Below are 19,473 nucleotides of genomic sequence, written 5' to 3' on the forward strand. Positions count from 1 at the left end.
GGCTATAGTGCCCTAGATGTGATGACAGTGGCTCGTGACAATGAAGAAACATTTTAGTAATTAAACTTGTATAAATTCCCACCATCTGTGCCTACCACAAAGGAGATAATGGCCTTTTTCTGTGCTGTTGAAAGTGCATAGTCTCACATTCACACACACACCATACACAATACGTTTCAGTATTCAAAACAATTCAAAAACCATGGCCCAAAAACCCAAGTTCTAAGTAGTGGATTCAATATAACAGACAATGCTTTCTGCTTTGCAGGAAATCCGCAGGAAACAATAACTAGGTGCATGTTACACGAACAGCATCTAAAATGTAAAGTGCATTTAATTGTAGCATATACATGTTCCATAGGGTCACATTCAGATAGCAAGTATTCCATGCTGAAGAATGGATGAGCAATTTCCATTTCCCTCTAACTCTAAATATTTTGTATAACACTCAAAGATCATATTGACAGATACCGTGTTCGATTAATACGCTCCATTTTGCACCATTTACATTCCATGTTAATATACCCACATTTCTATAAAATGTATTTCAAGACCTGCTAAAAAGAGGGAAAATAGACACACTTTAAGCAGTTTACAAGAGACAGATCATTATCGCTTACAAAGGAATGGAAACAGAAAAGCTGTAAATAATAAGTTCTGAATAGGAATGACATAAACAGCCTAATCAATGTCTTCCAGAACTGGCAAGTGACACCGCTTTGTTTTTTGCAAATAAAAACCTTCTTAACATCACAATATAAACCATTATCTCTGCAGGCAAGGTATATTTAGAAATGTACAAAATGTACATTTCCTGCCAGCCACTAGATCAGTAGGTGGAGATCTAAAGTCATGCAAATCTTACAGTAAATGCAGGCAACCAATTTCTAATTATTCCATATCAGCAGATTTGCGAGGAATATAATTTATTAAAAAAAGAACAGTTTATGATCAGCAGACCTTAGTTATGACTGTTTAAGAATTCAGTGCATTTTGATCTAATCACAAAATCAAAATATTCATGAAACACAATGGTATCTCCCCAAAGCAGCCGGGCAGCCATTAATTTTGAAATTCGGGTAATTTATTAACACTTATCTGTAGCTGTAAAAGCTTACCTCTGTGTTTGTAATACGGCTAAAAGTGAAAGCAGTTTTAAAACTGATTCCTAATGATTTATAATGGTTTGCTGTAATTTGAGCCAGAAATTCAATTAAAATGTATGTCTAGTTTTGTTTCAAGATCTTTAGTTAAAAATTCTATTAAAATTCTATTTCCTTCTTGCATTAAATGTATTTGTTATCTGCATATACAGGAAATATAAGAAAATTCTATCATTTATTCCCCAGAGACTCCCAACGCCTTTAAGACCATTCATTTTTATTTCATAACTCCCCTCTGGCACTGTTTGGGATTTGGATGCTGCTTAGCAAGAATACCTAGGAGTTATGTTATTTTTTCCATAAAGAGGAAAATCAAAACACCAAAAATCTCCCCCCCCCCAAGTGCATTACCCAAGGGGCATTTATCAGTTCATCAGAGAAGGAAAAACAAATGAAGTTATCAAGCACTTTAATAGTCCTAATTATAATGTTTAGTATAGTGCCTCTCTACCTATAAGCTATAAATTCTTGCAGACTGTATTATATAACCTGACCATTAAAAAGCTATCTTCCAATAACTGCTTATCTTGTGATCCAGCTGCAAATTAAACCAAAACGGCTTTCTTTTTTATTTTCTAAAAGCAATGGAACTGATCTGAGGGGTCACTGAAGTTCTACAAAGGTAGGAGAAGTTTCATGTTATGTACTGCAGGCGTTATGTCTGACGGCACAAAAACTTTGAGAATGTACAAGTTGACAAGCTTTCCCTACCCTGTCCAATGGTATCTCAAGCAGCAAGTGATTCAAGGGGGGAAGTTCCTTACAAGGGCTATAAGAACATTAAACATATTAAAACTACTGTGTTTGTAGCTTCTACGAGTTTTTATTGATGTTTGATATATTTTGCTTTTGTGGTTACTGCTGCTTTGGAGGAAGTGTGATTCATAAATACCCTGAATTAATAAAATAAAAGATCACTCTGCACTAGGACACCATACCACTAGATTAGCATGTGAGCAGATGTGCAAGGCAAGGTGATTCTATGATCCTCCTGGAAGGATCCTGCAGCTTCCAGAAATATAGGCAAACCAGTATCTTCCCCTCACTCAACAACTTGCTGATAATGTTGAAGGAATAATAAACACAGTAACAAAGGCAAGCATAGCAATGTTGTAGCTCCTCCATGATTTAATCCCACCACACAACTCCTTTTAGCACCCAAACATTTAAAGCACCAAACACCTTGTAGAAGCATTAAAGCTGAATGACTGCTAGCACTAATAGCTTGTGAGCACTGATTGGACCAAATTGGAGGAAACCAACTGTCTGGATCTGCCCAGTTTTAGGTTCAGGCTTGGTTTTGGCATGGAATTGGCCTTGCTTGCTCTGATGGATGACCTTCCCCAGGGGAGAGACAGAAGGAGTGTGACCCTGTTTCTTCTTCTAGATCTCTCAGCAGTTATTGACACCATTGGACAGTCTCTGTGAGTTGGGGGTTGGAGGTACTATTCTACAGTGGTTCTGTTCCTACTTGCATGGTCAATCTTAGAGAAGGCTATGTATTTACACCTTGGCAATGCAGTTGTAGGCATTGTTTTATCCCCAATGCTATTTAACATTTATATGAAGCTGTTGAGAGCAATCAGCAGGAGATTTGGGGCACAGTATCATCAGTATGCTGGGGACACCTAACTTTGTTTCTCTGTTTAATCTGAGCCAGGAGAGGCTATGCACAAGTGGAACCAGTGCTTGGATGCTGTGGTGGGCTGATGAGTGCCAACAAATTGAAGCTGAATCCCATTAAGAGATTGTATGTGAGTGGTTCCAAGGTTCTGGCCTTGCCATGGCCTGATAATTACTGGCACACAGAGGCCAAGTTTTTTATACTGGTAGCACCACTGTTATAAAACACACTCCCTGCTGAAATGCACGAGACCTCATGTGTATTGGCATTCTACTGGCTTTTGAAGACACACCTGCAAAATTGCTGCCCTCCAGATGTTTTGGACAGCCAGACCATGTTGGCTGGGGCTAATGGGAGCTGTACTTCAAAAACATCTGGAGGGGCCCAGATTGGTGAAGGCTCTGAGCTAGACTTATTGGGGCCTCACATTGCCCTGTGCAGACTGATACGGTGTCCTACAATACACAAAGATTCTTCTTCAGCTGCCCAAGGGTTCTGCAAAACATAGTTTGAAAACCATTGTTGAAACCTTCTGTATGCCACGTTTATCCATTCAGTATCATTCCGCTAGCACTGAATTTGTAAGTTTCTTTGTTAGGTGGATGCCCTGGATAGCCTTGAAAATGAATATATATTCTTCTGACTTAACTCCTTAGATTCTATATTTCATTGGTAGATAATACCTAGTCTATACTATATGGCAGATGGTCTTGATTTTATTACTGGTGGGCCATAAGCCTAGCCTCATATTTTTGTCAGGTTAAAAGAATATATTCAACCACTTGCATTTCATAGCTATTTCTCCCCAAACGAAAAATATTGTCCCGCTAGAAAATATCTATTCATTCACCATAAGTCATTCTTTGCAAAATAAATAATTCTTTTCGTAATAATTTTTGAAGTGTTACAAGCATCTTATATCAGTCTTTGAAAAGTTATGAAGGAATTTCAAACCATGAAGGTCTTTTGCTTCTGTCATCATGATAAATGGGGTTTACACAGAGTGCAAATCAACTCTTAATGTGAAACTGAAATCCTGTGATGGATTGGCAATAGGAAACTCATATGTATATACTGACTTGGACAGAGATTTTTAAAAAGCACCTATTAGCTAAAGCCCTTAATGTTGCAGTGGTAGGCTTTCTTTCCAATAGGTACAATGTTATAGAATTAATCCAGTAGTGTTGACTTTCCTAATGTTATTTTCATGTGCTGCGTGAACCCTAATTATTAGCTCTTCCACATCGTAATGTCCTTACCACAGCTAGCATGTTGCTTCTTGAACTGAGAATTAAAATATTTAGAAACAGACATTGTTCTGAATTGCTGTTACATAAATAGGTGCTACTAAATTATCTAAAGCATTTAATTCCATGTGCATAAGATTATTTTTTAACACAACTCCTTGGGATGCTTTTTGTTGGGGTGTTACTGGCACTCATATTGTGCTTTTGATCTCAGACCCTTCAGAGCAGATTTGAGGTGATTACTGTGGGCTGTAGGACAGAAGGAAGGAAGGAGAAGTCTTGTTTTGTGAGGGAGGTTTGCTCCATTTGTTGAGAGACACAACTGGATGTTACATAGTATTTATCACTGAATATATTTTAATCAGTTTGTGTGGTTTTTTTTTAAAAAGGTGCTTGTACTCACTATGAAGTTGTTACAGTAGGTACCACACTTTTAACATTTGGGGAAAAATTGTTACGGTACTGTGTACCCCCAGAAAAAAAGAACTGATTTTAAGGTTTGTATCTGTCTCTCTTTAATATTCTACTTGAATGCAGGATCTTCGCCTATCTCCAACCATATTGGGGTTTCTGAAAGGGTATTCCAGTGAAACCCTGCATTACAGGTATCTGCACATAGTTGCAAATTTGGATGTTTATGCACAAGGCATTTGATCTGGGCCTTCTTCAGATCCAACTAAGGAGATGAAGAAAGGTTGACAGGGATGAAGGGAGTTCTCTTCCTTTTCTGCTAGTCTAATTGTCGTGTGTGCATCTAGTTGACATTAATAAATAATGGTTGGGAAGCCTCAGTTCCAGGGCTCTCTGGACCCCTCTATCCAGCCTGGGCCACACACCCTTTGCTGGCTGTGCTCTGCACCCTTCCAGGGTGCTTTCGCCTGACTGGAATGTGTCTGTGAACTGTGATGATCCCTCTTGTTTACCTAGATCAGGCATAGGCAAACTCGGCAATCCAGATGTTTTGGGACTACAACTCCCATCATCCCTGACCACAGGTCCTGTTAGCTAGGAATGATGGGAGTTGTAGTCCCAAAACATCTGGAGGACCGAGTTTGCCTATGCCTGACCTAGATAGAGGGTGGAGAGATGAGGGTGGGTGTAAAAATCTCTGTCTTTTGCATGGCTGGAATGTAACTTACTGTACAAAGGCAAGAGTCACATTCATTGCTCCGCCCACTTTTGCCTCTAGCCACACCTATCATTGGCATGTGACCCCTGAAAGGTTGCCCATAAAGGACGGGCCCTCAAAATGAAAAGTGTATTCAGCCACCACAGTAAATCAATATTACATATAAGATGCTTTTTAAATTTTGCATTTCACATTATTTTGGTGTAGTTACACACCACTCATTTATAGCAACAAAAAAAGTTTAGTGGCTAGAAGTAAATTATGCAAACCCCACACCCCATGTCTATTTTGTTAGCAAAGCCTAGTAAAATGATGGTTAAGCCTAGTTAAGTCACAGCCTATAGCAAGTTTAGTGTGTTTAATTACATGAGTAGAAACTGCACCCATTCAGAATGTGGCAGTAATTCTAGGTACTTAGAAGATCGCTCCACTGAAACAGGGGAGGTTCAGTTACACGTAGATTTGCTCAGATCAGTGTCTTGATGGCTTTGATCAGTATATTCGTAGGGGAAAGCTGTTGCAGTATTTTCTGTTAGATGTTTGCTAAACGGCATGGATTTGATCCAGCAATGCAGTTTCATGCATATAAACCAACATTTTCCATTTTTAGCAGCAGGATGAGAAAATAATCCATGCGTCTATGGAAATCCATCTGCCATAGACAGCAATGGGAGGCTTGTAGTTTGCAGATTCTGTTCCTGGAGGGTGCCCCAAAACTCTGCTCAAAGGGTAGAGAATTCCAAGGGGCCATCTGATCACCTCTTCTGAATTTTCAAATATTGCCTGATGTGCTAAAATATTTTCATCAAGGTTATAGTTTCACGAATTACGAAAAATGTCTGATGTGCTTTTGAGCATAAATGTATATATGGGCTTTTCCGCTACTGCACCCTGAAGGCAGTCTGGTTAACTTAGCTACTCCTTGAATTATAACTACACATTTATCCATAGACAAGGTTGTTCAGTAATTTCTTTTTTAAATTCTGTTATTTAATACTAGAAAACGGTGTGATTGAATGAATGTGTTGTGCTTCAGTGGCTTACATCTCTCAGTGTGAATGCACCACTGCATCTAACAATCCAGAGCATGCTTTTATGAGCTGGAACTTCTGAAGATTAAATTTCTGTAACAGTATCTCATTACATGTGTTCTGCGAGCTTCTTTACACTTGGGCAGAAGAATGCAGGATTTGGGCACTCGGGTTCCTTCAAACACAGCAGCTGCCCACCACTTGTTGACAATAATCTATGTCAAGTAATATCACAAAATTTCCTAAATAGCCAAAGTAGGTAATATTTCCCAGTGGTTTTATATCAGGGAAGAAGAAGAAGAAGAGTTTGGATTTGATATCCCACTTTATCACAACCCTAGGGAGTCTCAAAGTGGCTAACATTCTCCTTTCCCTTCCTCCCCCACAACAAACACTCTGTGAGGTGAGTGGGGCTCAGAGACTTCAAAGAAGTGTGACAGGCCCAAGGTCACCCAGCAGCTGCATGTGGAGGAGCGGAGACGCGAACCCGGTTCCCCAGATTACGAGTCTATCGCTCTTAACCACTACACCACACTGGCTCTCAGGTAAGCCTGTGACCATCCTGTTGCTTTTTGGACTCCAACTCTCATCATGCCTAGCCATCACGGCCAACCGTCAGGGATGATGGGAGTTGTAGTCCAACAACATCTGTAGCAACACAGGTTTCTCACCCCTGCTTTATGACTAATACATTATTATGACACCCATTTCCAAATTACCTACATGCCCTACTCTGAGTTCTGTGTTGCTTTCAGTCATCCCATTGCTGTAATTGGAGAGAGTGAAGAAGTGGCACTATTAGCCAGTTCTGTCTCACCCCGACCTTAGTGACTAAGTTTAACATTAAAAGCATGACAGCTGTGTACAGAACTAAGTGCTGTAGACATCTTAATAGCTTCCTCTGCCCCCCAAGCCACGGCCTTGGTTTAAATGGTTAAATGTATGGCACCACTCATAACCTGACGGCTTTCAGCTTTCACTTTGTATAAAATGAAATGCTAAATTACAGCTCAGTTTAATGTCACTAATTTAGTATTCTTAACAAAAGAGGTAAAAGATCAAAGCAGTGCCAGGAAAGATCACAAACATGCTGATACTGAGGAAGAGTGGGTTGATACTGAGGAAGAGTGGGTTGATATGTTGCAATAAAGTACCCAAATAGATCTATGACATAGGCAAACCATGAACAAAGTTTCCTTTGTCTATTATACAATATTTTGATTTTAAATCCTCTCTGGTGCTTCATTTTATTTTTGCCTTATTTTTATATTATTACATTTTGCTTATAGCATATACGGTACTTTGCATATGAATGAGACAAAACTACTACTATCCCATTCATCCAAAGATACTGTAAATCAAACGCCTGCATTTGCTTCTGGTAGTATCTGGCTTGAGTTATTCCCAGGGACTTTCCCTGCCTCTGATGAACTACTACACTACTGAGAATATTTGGTTCAAAGGACTGGATTGTTACTTCTGGGAACTGGGTGAGACAGGAGGTACAGCTGAGGGGAAATAGTGCTGTTAGGAGATAGGAGACAGAATCAAGGGTCGGAAACCTTTTTAATTCCAAGGGCCGCATTCCCTCATGGGTAGTCTTCCAGGGGCCACAAACCATTGGTGGGCAGGGCCAGAGGCAAAAAGAGGCAGAACGGTAGGTGGGACTCTTACCTTTCTACAACAGGTTACATTCAGTCCTGAGGCTGGTTCCTGAGGTTGAGGTTCCTCACCCCTGCAATAGATGATAGATGCAATAAATTTCTACTTATGCAGATGAGTCTCATAATAATACCTAAATCCTTTCTGAGGGAGATTGTTCACCAGCATCCATTATAGCTGCTTTTGCCCCTGGCCGTCAAAATGATTCTGGAGGAATCTGTTTCTTTGCTCTTATTTTAACAGACACATAGTACAGAGCTGGATTAATAAACCCACTAAAACCACAATATTTGAAGCACATTTTAAAAAAACCTCACATACAGTGTGAAAACTTTTGCTTGGGAGCTGAGTTCAGTGGCTCCAAAAGTCTGAAATTAACAGATCTTCATTGTGCAAATGTTTTGGTTTTCTTGTTGTTTAGTCGTTTAGTCGTGTCCGACTCTTCGTGACCCCATGGACCAGAGCACGCCAGGCACTCTTGTCTTCCCCTGCCTCCCGCAGTTTGGTCAAACTCATGTTGGTAGCTTCAAGAACACTATCCAACCATCTCGTCCTCTGTCGTCCCCTTCTCTTTGTGTCCTCCATCTTTCCCAACATCAGGGTCTTTTCCAGGGAGTCTTCTCTTCTCATGAGGTAACCAAAGTATTGGAGTCTCAGCTTCAGGATCTGTCCTTCCAGTGAACACTCAGGGCTGATTCCTTCAGAATGGATAGGTTTGATCTTCTTGCAGTCCATGGGACTCTCAAGAGTCTCCTCCAGCACCATAATTCAAAAGCATCAATTCTTCGGCGATCAGCCTTCTTTATGGTCCAGCTCTCACTTCCATACATCACTACTGGGAAAACCATAGCTTTAACTATACGGACCTTTGTCCGTATAGTTGGTTTGACCATTGGTTTTCTTAGAACATAACATATCTTAGAGTATGATATATCATGCTTAGTCTGTGCTCTGTGCAAGATGCAGGAATAGACAGATGAAGAAGGAAAGAACATGTGGTGTTTGTTGGTGTTCTGATGTAGGCTTTTATAGAGAATTCCTAGAGAGTGTAGCTGTTCCATATATGCTTGTTTCTTGCCATATTAACAACAGCTTTGTATTCTTTTTCTTCTCTGCTCTTGGTAAACTTTTGTTGGTGCTCAGAAATTTGAAATCTTTTTCTAGCTCTGGAAAAGCCATGCTAGTAACTGAATTTGGTAGCTCTTCAATTTAGAGAAAGTAAAAGGGGAGCATGGAAAAAGAAAAATATTGGGTCTCACAAAAGGGTTAAGAAAGCAATAAAACTTTTCTGGTGTATAAGACAGGATGAGAGAAAAAGAGAAGAAGACTTTTCCAGGAAATCATATGATACGCCTGCAATTAAGTCAAATAGGTTAAAGGCTTGTTATGCTAGGATTAACACATGATAAATACATCCACTGAATTACACGAAGATCTATGGGATGATTACGTATAAAAATTCCATGTAATGAGATGTATTTATCATCAAAAGGTCTGTGGCCTTTAATAAAATGTTACAATAATCATCGCACAAACGTGAAAAGTCAATAGAGGTACAGATGCCTTGTCTTTATTCCTTCATTGTGATTGGATTAATTTCAATGCCTCCAAGCCCTACTGACATTTAGCCTTCAAGAAGGAGGACTGGTGCTAAGGTTGCAACCTCTCAGCACGCCCTCTTGACTCGTCTTTTTTCTTTTGGATACAAGTCCCGCTCGTGACCCCTGGAGTCTGTGTAATCTCACTTGACAACACATGTATAAATTTGTGCAATGATTCATGCATATATATTTTATCGGCAATAGGTAATATTTATTATCTAGTTTGTTTTTTAGAAATCAACAAAATACACACCCAGGCACCATATGCGTAACAATTACAACCAAATATTAAAATGAAAACCCCTGACAAAGTTTCATGAGGTTTATAGGTAGATGTTGGAGACACATTTCCAGTCAGCGAGTTACTGAAGCTGATGTCTGTCATACTGTGTCTCACTTATTGCAACAGTAGTTAAGTTTCCATTGGAATCCACAAACTGTACGGAAAATAGTGGCATCTTCCTCATGCCCCTCCTAAGCCTCCTGAGGTGCTGTCAGCTAATTTGAAAGTGCTTTTGGGTTCTAGACAATCAGCTGTTGAGTAGGATGCATCATCACTTTTTAAGATGCTGAAGCCTGGAGTGCTCCCTCCGTTTCATGCCCTCTGTGTGTGGTATCACGTCAAGCCAACCTGTAATTGGTCACCGATGCTTTCAAACTGTGTGCCGTTTTATTTAATCTCTGAACCAATCTTAGTAACCCTCACTGAAAATTTAGTATTTAAAAAAATGAATCATGCAATACCAAACGGCAGTGTTCATAGGACAGGTTTCACTGGATCCACCCCATCTGACATCCGATACATTGCTCTGATACCAGAAAGGGAAATCTGATGGTGGAGCTTTCCTGACAACTGCTATTGGCTCCTCCTAAGTCCTGGTCCAACTGACACTGGAGCTCTGTTGGTAGGGCTAAAAAGCAGACACATCAGGGACACTCCAAGCAACAGTGTAGATTTACAGGATGCAAAGCTGCCCTGGGCCCTGGCAGTCCCCCACTCAGATTGGTGGGAAGTTTAGTACAGTGGTACCTTGGTTTAAGAACAGTCCGGTTTAAGAACGATTTGGTTTATGAACTCCGCAAAACAGGAAATAGTGTCCCAGTTTGAGAACTTTACCTCGGTGTAAGAACAGAATCTGAACAGTGGAAGGGCACCAGCGGCAGGAGGCCTCATTAGGGAAAGTATGCCTCGGTTTAAGAATGGTTTTGGTTTAAGAATGGACTTCTGGGACGGATTAAGTTCGTAAACTGAGGCACCACTGTACTGGGCATGACTAAATCTCCTCCACTAGTTTCCCCCTCATTGCTTCCAGCTTGAAAAGGGGTGAGAGGGGATTTGCATAGCGACTTTGCATTACATAGAACCATGCTGTATGTCAGGAGTACATATTTTTGAGAAAGGATGTGCTGTGCTCTATAAGAAATAAGAACGCCATTTTAGTATCACTACTACCACCTGTGAACTTAGCTACCGTGATTAAACATTGCATGTACATATACGTTGGTGTCAGGCTTTCTCCTGAATCCTGTACTCCTCCTGTTCAATGACATCTGCAGTGATGACATGTGGTAAGTAGAAGAAATTAGACTGTGACACATAATTGAGAGAAGAGAGATCAGAACCCCCAGCAGAAAATTTTGGGCAGGGCATATGTGTGCACACGGGTGTGCGATCTTGATTCCTGCAAAGCTGCAGAACAAGGAGGTCTTTGTGCCGTTAGATGTGACATCATGGTGTAATAAAAAGATAAGAATGCCACATATACTTACACAAGAATATTGTTGACCTCAAGGTCTCTTTGACAATATTTGACCTCATTCAAATAATAATAGGGTGTTTGACTAGTCAAGGGATTTGTAACCTAACCTTAATATGTTTCCTTTGCTTTGTGACCTTGATTTTAGTGTATGTGCAACTATTAATATGTTGACTTTGCTCTGTGATGGATACATTAGCATATTATGGAAGGATGTATGTTAATTATTTTCCAATTATTATTTTCCAATGATTATGTTTCTTTTTCAAAATGATGATAATAAATAAATTTAAAGAATGGAAAAACTTTTTAAGAAAATCTTTTTTTAACTTAATAGTTTCAGATAAGTTGCTTTTTTTATTCACAAAATTGATTTTAAGTTTTCTCTGTCTCCTAGGATGCCAAACCAATAAAAATATTGTCCTTGTCCATAAATGGCAAAAGAAGTTTTGCTACAACCCCTTGTTTGGAAGTATAAAAGTCTACAGTGCGCTACACATAAAGGCAGCTGCCTGTTTTGGAATTTACAAATAGGCTAATTTTTATCAAAGGTTTTCCTTTCATGTCCTTTGACTACTAAGCTATAAGAGTTAACCAAAAGATAACTAAGCATTAACCCGTACTGCAGTTTTTATCTCCTTTGGCAATCCCCCTGGGTCTTCAGCTAAGTACATTAAATGGAGCATAAATCTTTCAGTTGTTTTCATTAAGTCACATATTTAGAATACATAGCCCAGTTTATTTGATCAATTGTAAAATATTAGCTGCCGCACTGAAGATTTGTGACATGGTTTGTAACAAGTGAACAAACGTTTCTGGAGCAGGCTGGAGGAAAAAAAAGTGCTGGGCTGCATGGATAAACTAACAACAATTAAAGTTTGGTGTATTAATGTGCTCCCCCCTTCAATATTCTTGAAATATATACTCAAGGCCAATAAAAAGCTCAGGCAACTTTGAAGATAATTCTAATATCAGCTTAATATTCTTTTCCATTTGTACTTCTCACTTTACCAATCCTGTGTTCCTTTTCAGGCCAGGCCTAAAACCCAAAGCGTATTGAAATTCTAAGAAAGACTAGGAATGTTTATTTCACCATAAATAATGTGATTTATTATTATTACCTTCTCTGTCCACATCACAGCAATCCTGGAAGAGACCTTATCTGACCTGCTGTAAAGGAAACCCGCATTTCCCAGGTCCAGACTAAGCAGGTTTGCAAACTGATTTCCAACACAACCAAAATGGCTTCCTATAAAACCTATTGCTGTTGCACCATAACGCAAATGTGACTTCCAGAGAGCAACAGCTGAAACTACACTACTGTTGAATATGTCTGTCCTGAAATTAAAACACAAATATATTTCTTTAGTGCCAGTGCACTGCCCAAGAGTTATTCCAGAGTACATAAAATGCATTTTGAGGGAAAGTGTTGCCTTCAATGGAATGCTCTTATTTCCTTATCTATATCTTATCTTTCCCCCATTTCTTTAAAAAAACTACCATCTTTAGTCTATTTACATACATTTAAGTAGTTTAGGCATAGTCTGATTCTTTCTATTTTTCTTTTCTGGTGCGTCATTCACACTTCTGCTTGTCCCGTGCTTTCTACGCATGGGTCAGAGCAATTTTGCCTACTGCTTTTCCCTTGAAAACCCGCTTTTTAAAGTGCTAAATCAGAGCAAATGTGTATCTGGAGAAAACTCAAGTGATGTTTGCTCTCATTCAGTGGTAAAGAAAAAGTTTTCCCTTCACCATAGTTACAATATAGGCTTTGTTAAATCATTATGTTTTAACAGATGTACAAAACAGGTACAAAAATTAATAGCATGAAGTGCAGTTCCAGCACCTCTCAGGTGGGTGTTATTGCCATTATGAATTCTGGCACCTCTATTTAAAAGAAAAAAAGCACTTGTTGAGGTGTAATGTATATGTTGCCAACTATATACAGTGGTACCTCAGGTTAAGAAGTTAATTTGTTCTGGAGGTCCGTTCTTAACCTGAAACTGTTCTTAACCTGAGGTACCACTTTAGCTAATGGGGCCTCCCGCTGCTGCCGCATGATTTCTGTTCTCATTCTGAGGTAAAGTTCTTAACCTGAGGTACTATTTCTGGGTTAGCGGAGTCTGTAACCTGAAGCGTCTGTACCCTGAAGCATCTGTAACCCGAGGTACCACTGTATCTGGCACATGGCTCCTTTAAGAGAGACCTGAAGAGGGCCCTTAACAAAGATGGGGGTGGGGGAGAGAGAGAGAGAGAGAGAGAGAGAGAAGTGATTCCTATACAGTGGTACCTCGGGTTAAGTACTTAATTCTTTCCGAAGGTCTGTTCGTAACCTGAAACTGTTCTTAACCTGAAGCACCACTTTAGCTAATGGGGCCTCCTGCTGCTGCCACGCTGCTGGAACATGATTTCTGTTCTCATCCTGAAGCAAAGTTCTTAACCCGAGTTAAGTGGGTTTGTAACCTGAAGCGTATGTAACCCGAGGTACCACTGTACTCATTCCTCCAAACAACTCAAGATAGCCAAAACAAAATAAAAAAATTCCTTCCCGTAGCACCTTAAAGACCAACACGGCTACCTATCTGTAACTGGAACTCAAGATAGCATTACTGACATGGATTCCCCGTCCTGTTCCCACAACATCAGTCCTATAAGGAAGACAAGGCTGAGAAAGAGTGATTGGCTCCGACTGAGCAGAAGGATTGAGGGTCTAAGAAATATTATTAGTCTAATGATAAGGTTTTATATAGAAAAAAGTTGTTACAAGAGATCAGAAAGCGTCTAGCGCCACCTTCTCCCTGGTATGCTGGTTATTATTATTTTTAAATGTTGAACTAACTTCTTTGTTTAAAAGGGTATTGTGAGAACCCACAGCTCCCAGAAGCTGTGTATACACCATATATTTATGTATGACCCCCCCCCCCCGCAAAATCTGGGAACTGTAGTTTGTAAAGGTGTGGGGAATTGTAGCTACATGAGGGTTAATCTTCAGTGGATTCTGTTGAGAAACACGTGTTTCAAATGTCTTAACACATACGGTGTGAACACAGGCTTACTACAGCGGCAACTAGGCCTTATTTAATAGGAGGGGACAAATGTGTTTCATGACTCAGACCTTTTTTTGTTCTTTTAAACATTGCTCAAATCTCAGTATGATGTTTCTTAACTTTCAGTGTTCCAAGTGCTAAATAAGGATAGCAGAGCCCAGTTTCTGACTGCAGGGATCTAAATATTGCAAAGGAACGATCGTTGCACAGTCTGGTCTTACTATCAGTAATGTACTCTCAGGAATCAGTAACACATTGTTAAAAATGGCTTGCTGCAGCCTCTCGCTGAACACGAGATGGAAGTAGAGAAGTTGGTGCTAACCTACGCTGCAATGCCACTTATTTTAAACATGTCATATGTTGAGTATGTGTGATAAGTTGTTGTTCCATGACAAATTATGTGAGTTGATTAGCAATCAGAAATGGGCATGGAAGGGGCCTCTCAATATGTGCCCCCCCCCCATATGTGGTGGGCCTAAAAAGGGCTTCTTAGATAAAAGACACAAAGCATGAAAGCAAAGTAAGACCTGATAACCCTATTTAAAAGAGGAGCTATTAGTAAATACCATTGCTAAACCACCCAGTAAACATTTGAATGACTTTAGATTACTGTTAACCTATGGAGTGACATTGTTAATCAGACACAAGGTAGCTGTGGAGGCAATGCATATGTGTAAGTTAAGCAACTAATTTCAATTTTGCAAATATATAAAGTGGAAAAAATATGTGCAACTGTCATTTCCATTACACCACCTTAACAATGCTAGAATACCTGGCATTAACCAATAGTTGTAGTACAGGTTTCACTGAATGCATCATTTTTGAAGCGATACAGATGTTTGATGTTATGCTGGTCATTGTTTCCTTAACCACTGATCCTAGGGAGCTCCATGTAATATACAAATGTTTGTAATGCACAAATAATACTCCAAAAACTACCATAGCCAAACTTAACCAAGAAAGTAGTTGGTCATATTTTAGGGCGTATGAATGCTGTATCATATTTGTATTGGCTTTTAGTACCTGGGTCTAGGGATCGATGAATTTGTCAATTTTGGTCTCTCATTTTTCCAATCTTAAATTAAGTTTTCCACTGCAGCAGTTTGCGAAAAAAGTTCTCATGAACAGTTCTCATAAATTTAGTGTGAATTTCCCTTAATAAATGCATACCATTTTGACACGTTTTTGCAAAGCAATTTCCCCTAATATACTGCTTTTTAAATGTCATTTTCACTAATATATGCATTTTAATGCACATTTTACCACAATACTGTACTGTATATGCATGTTTGTAAACATTACTTGACTGCAGAACTGCACTGCAAAGTTTTGAGAACTGTGATTCTCCAGCGGTTTGACTTAACACTCATAGGTGCAATCCATTGTCTCTCCAGAAAGATTAATGCCAAGAACTACAAGAAAAAGATTCAGCTTCAGTTGCAGGCAACTGCTCACATAAAATACCACGCAGACCTCATTTATAAGAAGTATAAAAATTATCTTTTATATGCGTGTGAGAGAGAGGTGGGGAGAGGGAGAGAGATTTTTAGCAGTGCAAAAGAACCCTGCTAATAATTGTAGGTCTGCCAAAGCATTTTCATACTATTCTGTCCTCATCAGTGATTCACTAATAAAACTTTGAATGACTCTACAGCCTGATGAGGTTAATTTATTTTGCATAAGAGTGAGAAAGCATTTATTGAGTGGGCTTAAGATTCGCTGTCCTTGTAGGTAGCAAAAGGCCTAAACACTAGTGGAGTTTTCAAAGACAGAAAGATGGCAAACAAGGGAGAGTGCTGTCAGTTGACATTTTGCTTTCAGATCACTTTGCAACATCCTGTACAGGCTTGTTGTTGTTTAGTTGTGTCCGACTCTTCGTGACCCCATGGACCAGAGCACGCCAGGGATGCGTTGAGACTTGAATTGTAGATCATACCTCAGGATTTTTATGAAAATTTATTTCCCCGTTTTGAATGCACCTGTTGCCCTGGTCATGTGAGATTTGTTGGAGCCAATTAGAACAGCTTGAGAGCAGAGCAAGCGAACAGTGAGTTCCTTTTTGGAATAGTCTGTGCTTGTTTGCTTAAAGTAGGACATCACTTAAGGTTACCATATTTTTTTCAATGAATCCGGGGACACTTTTTAACTTCAGTCGGAATGGATGGATTTTGTCAGGGGACTGATTTGTAAATCCGGGGACTGTCCCCGGAAAACAGGGATGTCTGGTAACCTTAACTTAACTAGCAAAACAGATGATTTGTGCCTTGCTTTCACAAGAGATACAATATCCAGAGGGACAGCTGGTTGGAGGGAAAATACATCATAATGATCAGGGATATTGATTCCAGGGACAGCGGATGTCAGTGGTGCTGGTAGGACCTACAGGCTCCAAATAAATGCAAGTAAATGTTAAATACACAGGTGTGATGTGCATACGCAGACACCATACTGCCATGTTTAGCCATAAATACAAACCAGGCAGCCAGAAATGTAAGGAGGCTGAGAAAAGGGTACTGAAAGAAGGTAAAGTACCCCACTCAGTCTTCCAGTGTTTCAAAACAGACAAGGTCTTTCTGCAGTCTGTCTCAGGAAATATGCTAAGGAAGTAGATGAGCAAAAACAAGATGAAAATGACTGGCAACTGAGGCTGAGGAAAAGCTGCTAGATGCATCACGCGACTCCAGACTAATGCTTTCAGTAGATGGGCAGATAATACCATCATATGCAGAAGGACGTTTACAAAAAGCAGGAGAGAGCCGTGTGCATGTTTTTGTTTTCGCTTTCAAAATTCCAAGCATGTGACCTTAAAAAAAAAGGTCTATCCATACAAATGGTCTTCTATGTGATGCCTTGACTTTTGAATTATGGTATGCATAATTTTCTTGATTTTCCCCTCATGTTATTTATTTGTTAGTGAATCAGCTTCCACACACCTGCCTCAAGATGATGGATAAAATTAAATTAAATAAAAACAGTTAAAAACAACACTGATGAAATAAGGCCAGGGAAATTTTAAAAACAATGTGACATAGTCAACTGGTGTAGACCTGTTCATCCAGCCACCAAGAGGCAAGAATAGTTTTAGAGCTTTAGCTATATCCTTATCAAACGCGAACGTCCAATAGAAATTGACTTCAGGGTCAATGTACCAACCGAACAATTTACACAATTCTCTGCAAGCTGTGTAAGGCTCCTCTTCAAGCTGGATGCTGTATTTAAAAATCATGTGAAAAGCTCCATTGTGGACAAAATGTAGAAAATATCATGTCAGGATTAAAATAGCAACTTTTATTTCATGACCAGCGATGGTTTGCATGGGATGGGAATGGAGACAAAAGTGGGAGGGGACCTTGTTGGGTTGGGTGGGCCCTTGGCCTGATCCAGCAGGCTCTTGTGTTCTTATGGGAGATGCACAGTGCAATGACATTCCATCACATATTGTGGGTGTGGGACACTATACGTCAGGAATGGGGAACCTTCAGCTCCCATCATCTTGGTTCTGCCCCAGACCAACATAGCAGTAATGTAATAATGTCACTATCTTTAAACCAAAGGTTATCTTGTGTATGCTGCTGCTTTTTTTGTTGTATTTTATTGTATTTGGTTTATTTACACTGATTGTTTTACAGTTTTATGTTTTATTTTTCAGCATTTATTACTGATTGCTGCTCGGAGTAAACAAGACGGGGCCAATGTTGCACGTGATCAGGAACCAAAGGACTGCTGCTTGTGGCAAGGAGGCGAACAAGTGAGGGGTGGGGTAAGAGGAGAGCCTTCAATCCTCTCACCACCATCTACAACTACCCCCTTTGTCCTGCTAACTTGCACCTGCTGAGCCTCTTACCATTTGGCAAGTCAGCCCCAGCAGCTGAGAGGAGCAGTAGTTGTGTTATTTCGGCACCTGCAGCCAATCTGCATCTTGCTGCAGCACCAACTAAAAAGCATAGACAGAGCCACTGCTACAATTTTTATAACTATTTCTTCAGATGAAGGTCAGTATGGAAATAATAATAATAATAATAATAATAATAATAATAATAATGCAAAGAAACAAATTCATCAATTTAATTCAAAAATATTGAATTATACCTGAAAGTAGATCCTATTATTTCTAGGGGAACTGAAGGCGAATTAAGTGTCTTTTGTGTAGAACTTTGGGAGATGTTAAATTCAATTCTCTCTCTCTCTCTCTCTCTCTCTCTCTCTCTCTCTGGGTTTCGTCACACTTACTCTCTGTTTAATTGTTGCCATTGCAGTTGCCATTTTTAACCTATCTGAAAAGTGATGTGGCTGTTTACATTTAAAGATCACAATTGTTGGGGGGGTATAAACAAACACATTACACTGTGTATAGGTTTTGGTGCTTTTTCAGTCTATTTTATACTTTAAGCAGAGCAGCATGTAAAATTCTGAAGGCTGAAAAACAACTCTGAGGACCACTTGAACGAACTGTGAATTAAACTGAAACAGAATTGGTTACTTTCTCATACAGTCATAGAATTGTAGAGTTGGAAGGGACCTGAAGAGGCATCTAGTCCAACCCTCTCCAATGCAGGACTCATTTGGAAGGGGTGAACTAGAGTTGGAACAAATTCTTTATTGGAAGTGGAGGCCTGGAACTGGAACTAATTCCTTTTAAAAATGAACTTTCCAAGCACTGTTACTGATAAAACTGTATATTCATTATGCATTTAAGCCACCTTGAGAAGGCTGTATTCATGAAAGGTGGCTTAAAAATATTTGACGATATATAATCATATAATAAATAAAATTATCGTTGCTTAAACATTTTAGATTTTGAAAATACATTTTACAAAGCCCTTTTACAACAACAAAATAATTAGCTTTTAAGAGTCAGCAAATTGTCTGTTAGGCTTGTGTAGTAGTCTGGGCTGAACTACATAATATCTGTTTGCTTGTGTCTTCCCATGCCTACATTGGCTTAGCAAAATACTGTCATTTTCTGACTCCATCTGCTATATATGATATGATGAATGTAGCCATTCTTCTTTCCCCATCATTACAGCTGGTCTTTGATCCAAAGCAGCTAATTTATATTTACCATCTATCAGCTACCATCATAAGTTTTAGGGAAAGAGGCTCAGGCACACCTGGGCAGAATGAATTTTCTTTGATGCAGTTGGAGAATATCTCAAAATGTGATTAAGAGTCATTCATCCTACTCTTGATGGGCCACATGGGAATCATCTTT

At 39.5% G+C, this 19,473-nt stretch overlaps 1 protein-coding gene and 1 long non-coding RNA gene across 4 annotated transcripts in view; one reads left to right on the top strand and one right to left on the bottom strand.

The window, feature by feature from the left end:
• LOC307220583 overlaps positions 1-12,955 on the bottom strand; it is a 32,243-nt gene extending 19,288 nt beyond the window's left edge. For 2 of the 3 annotated variants that reach the window (XR_013840950.1, XR_013840951.1), the window contains exons 1-2: positions 12,336-12,955; positions 7,869-7,929 (exon numbers count right to left, since the gene is read on the bottom strand). This is a non-coding gene — a long non-coding RNA (uncharacterized lncRNA). Of the gene's footprint in view, positions 1-6,497; positions 7,930-12,335 lie in introns of those variants that run through there. The other variant, XR_013840952.1, reaches the window with a different exon arrangement.
• Positions 12,956-12,965: 10 nt separating this feature from the next.
• Positions 12,966-19,473, top strand: part of ZFPM2 (zinc finger protein, FOG family member 2) — a 456,199-nt gene continuing 449,691 nt past the window's right edge. Inside the window, exons 1-2 of the mRNA XM_079984179.1 lie at positions 12,966-13,067; positions 17,911-18,253. The gene's annotated coding sequence lies outside the window, so the exon portion shown is untranslated. The remainder of the gene's footprint in view (positions 13,068-17,910; positions 18,254-19,473) is intronic.

The sequence above is a fragment of the Podarcis cretensis genome (genome assembly GCF_951804945.1).
Source record: "Podarcis cretensis genome assembly, chromosome: 7".
NCBI lineage: Eukaryota > Metazoa > Chordata > Lepidosauria > Squamata > Lacertidae > Podarcis > Podarcis cretensis.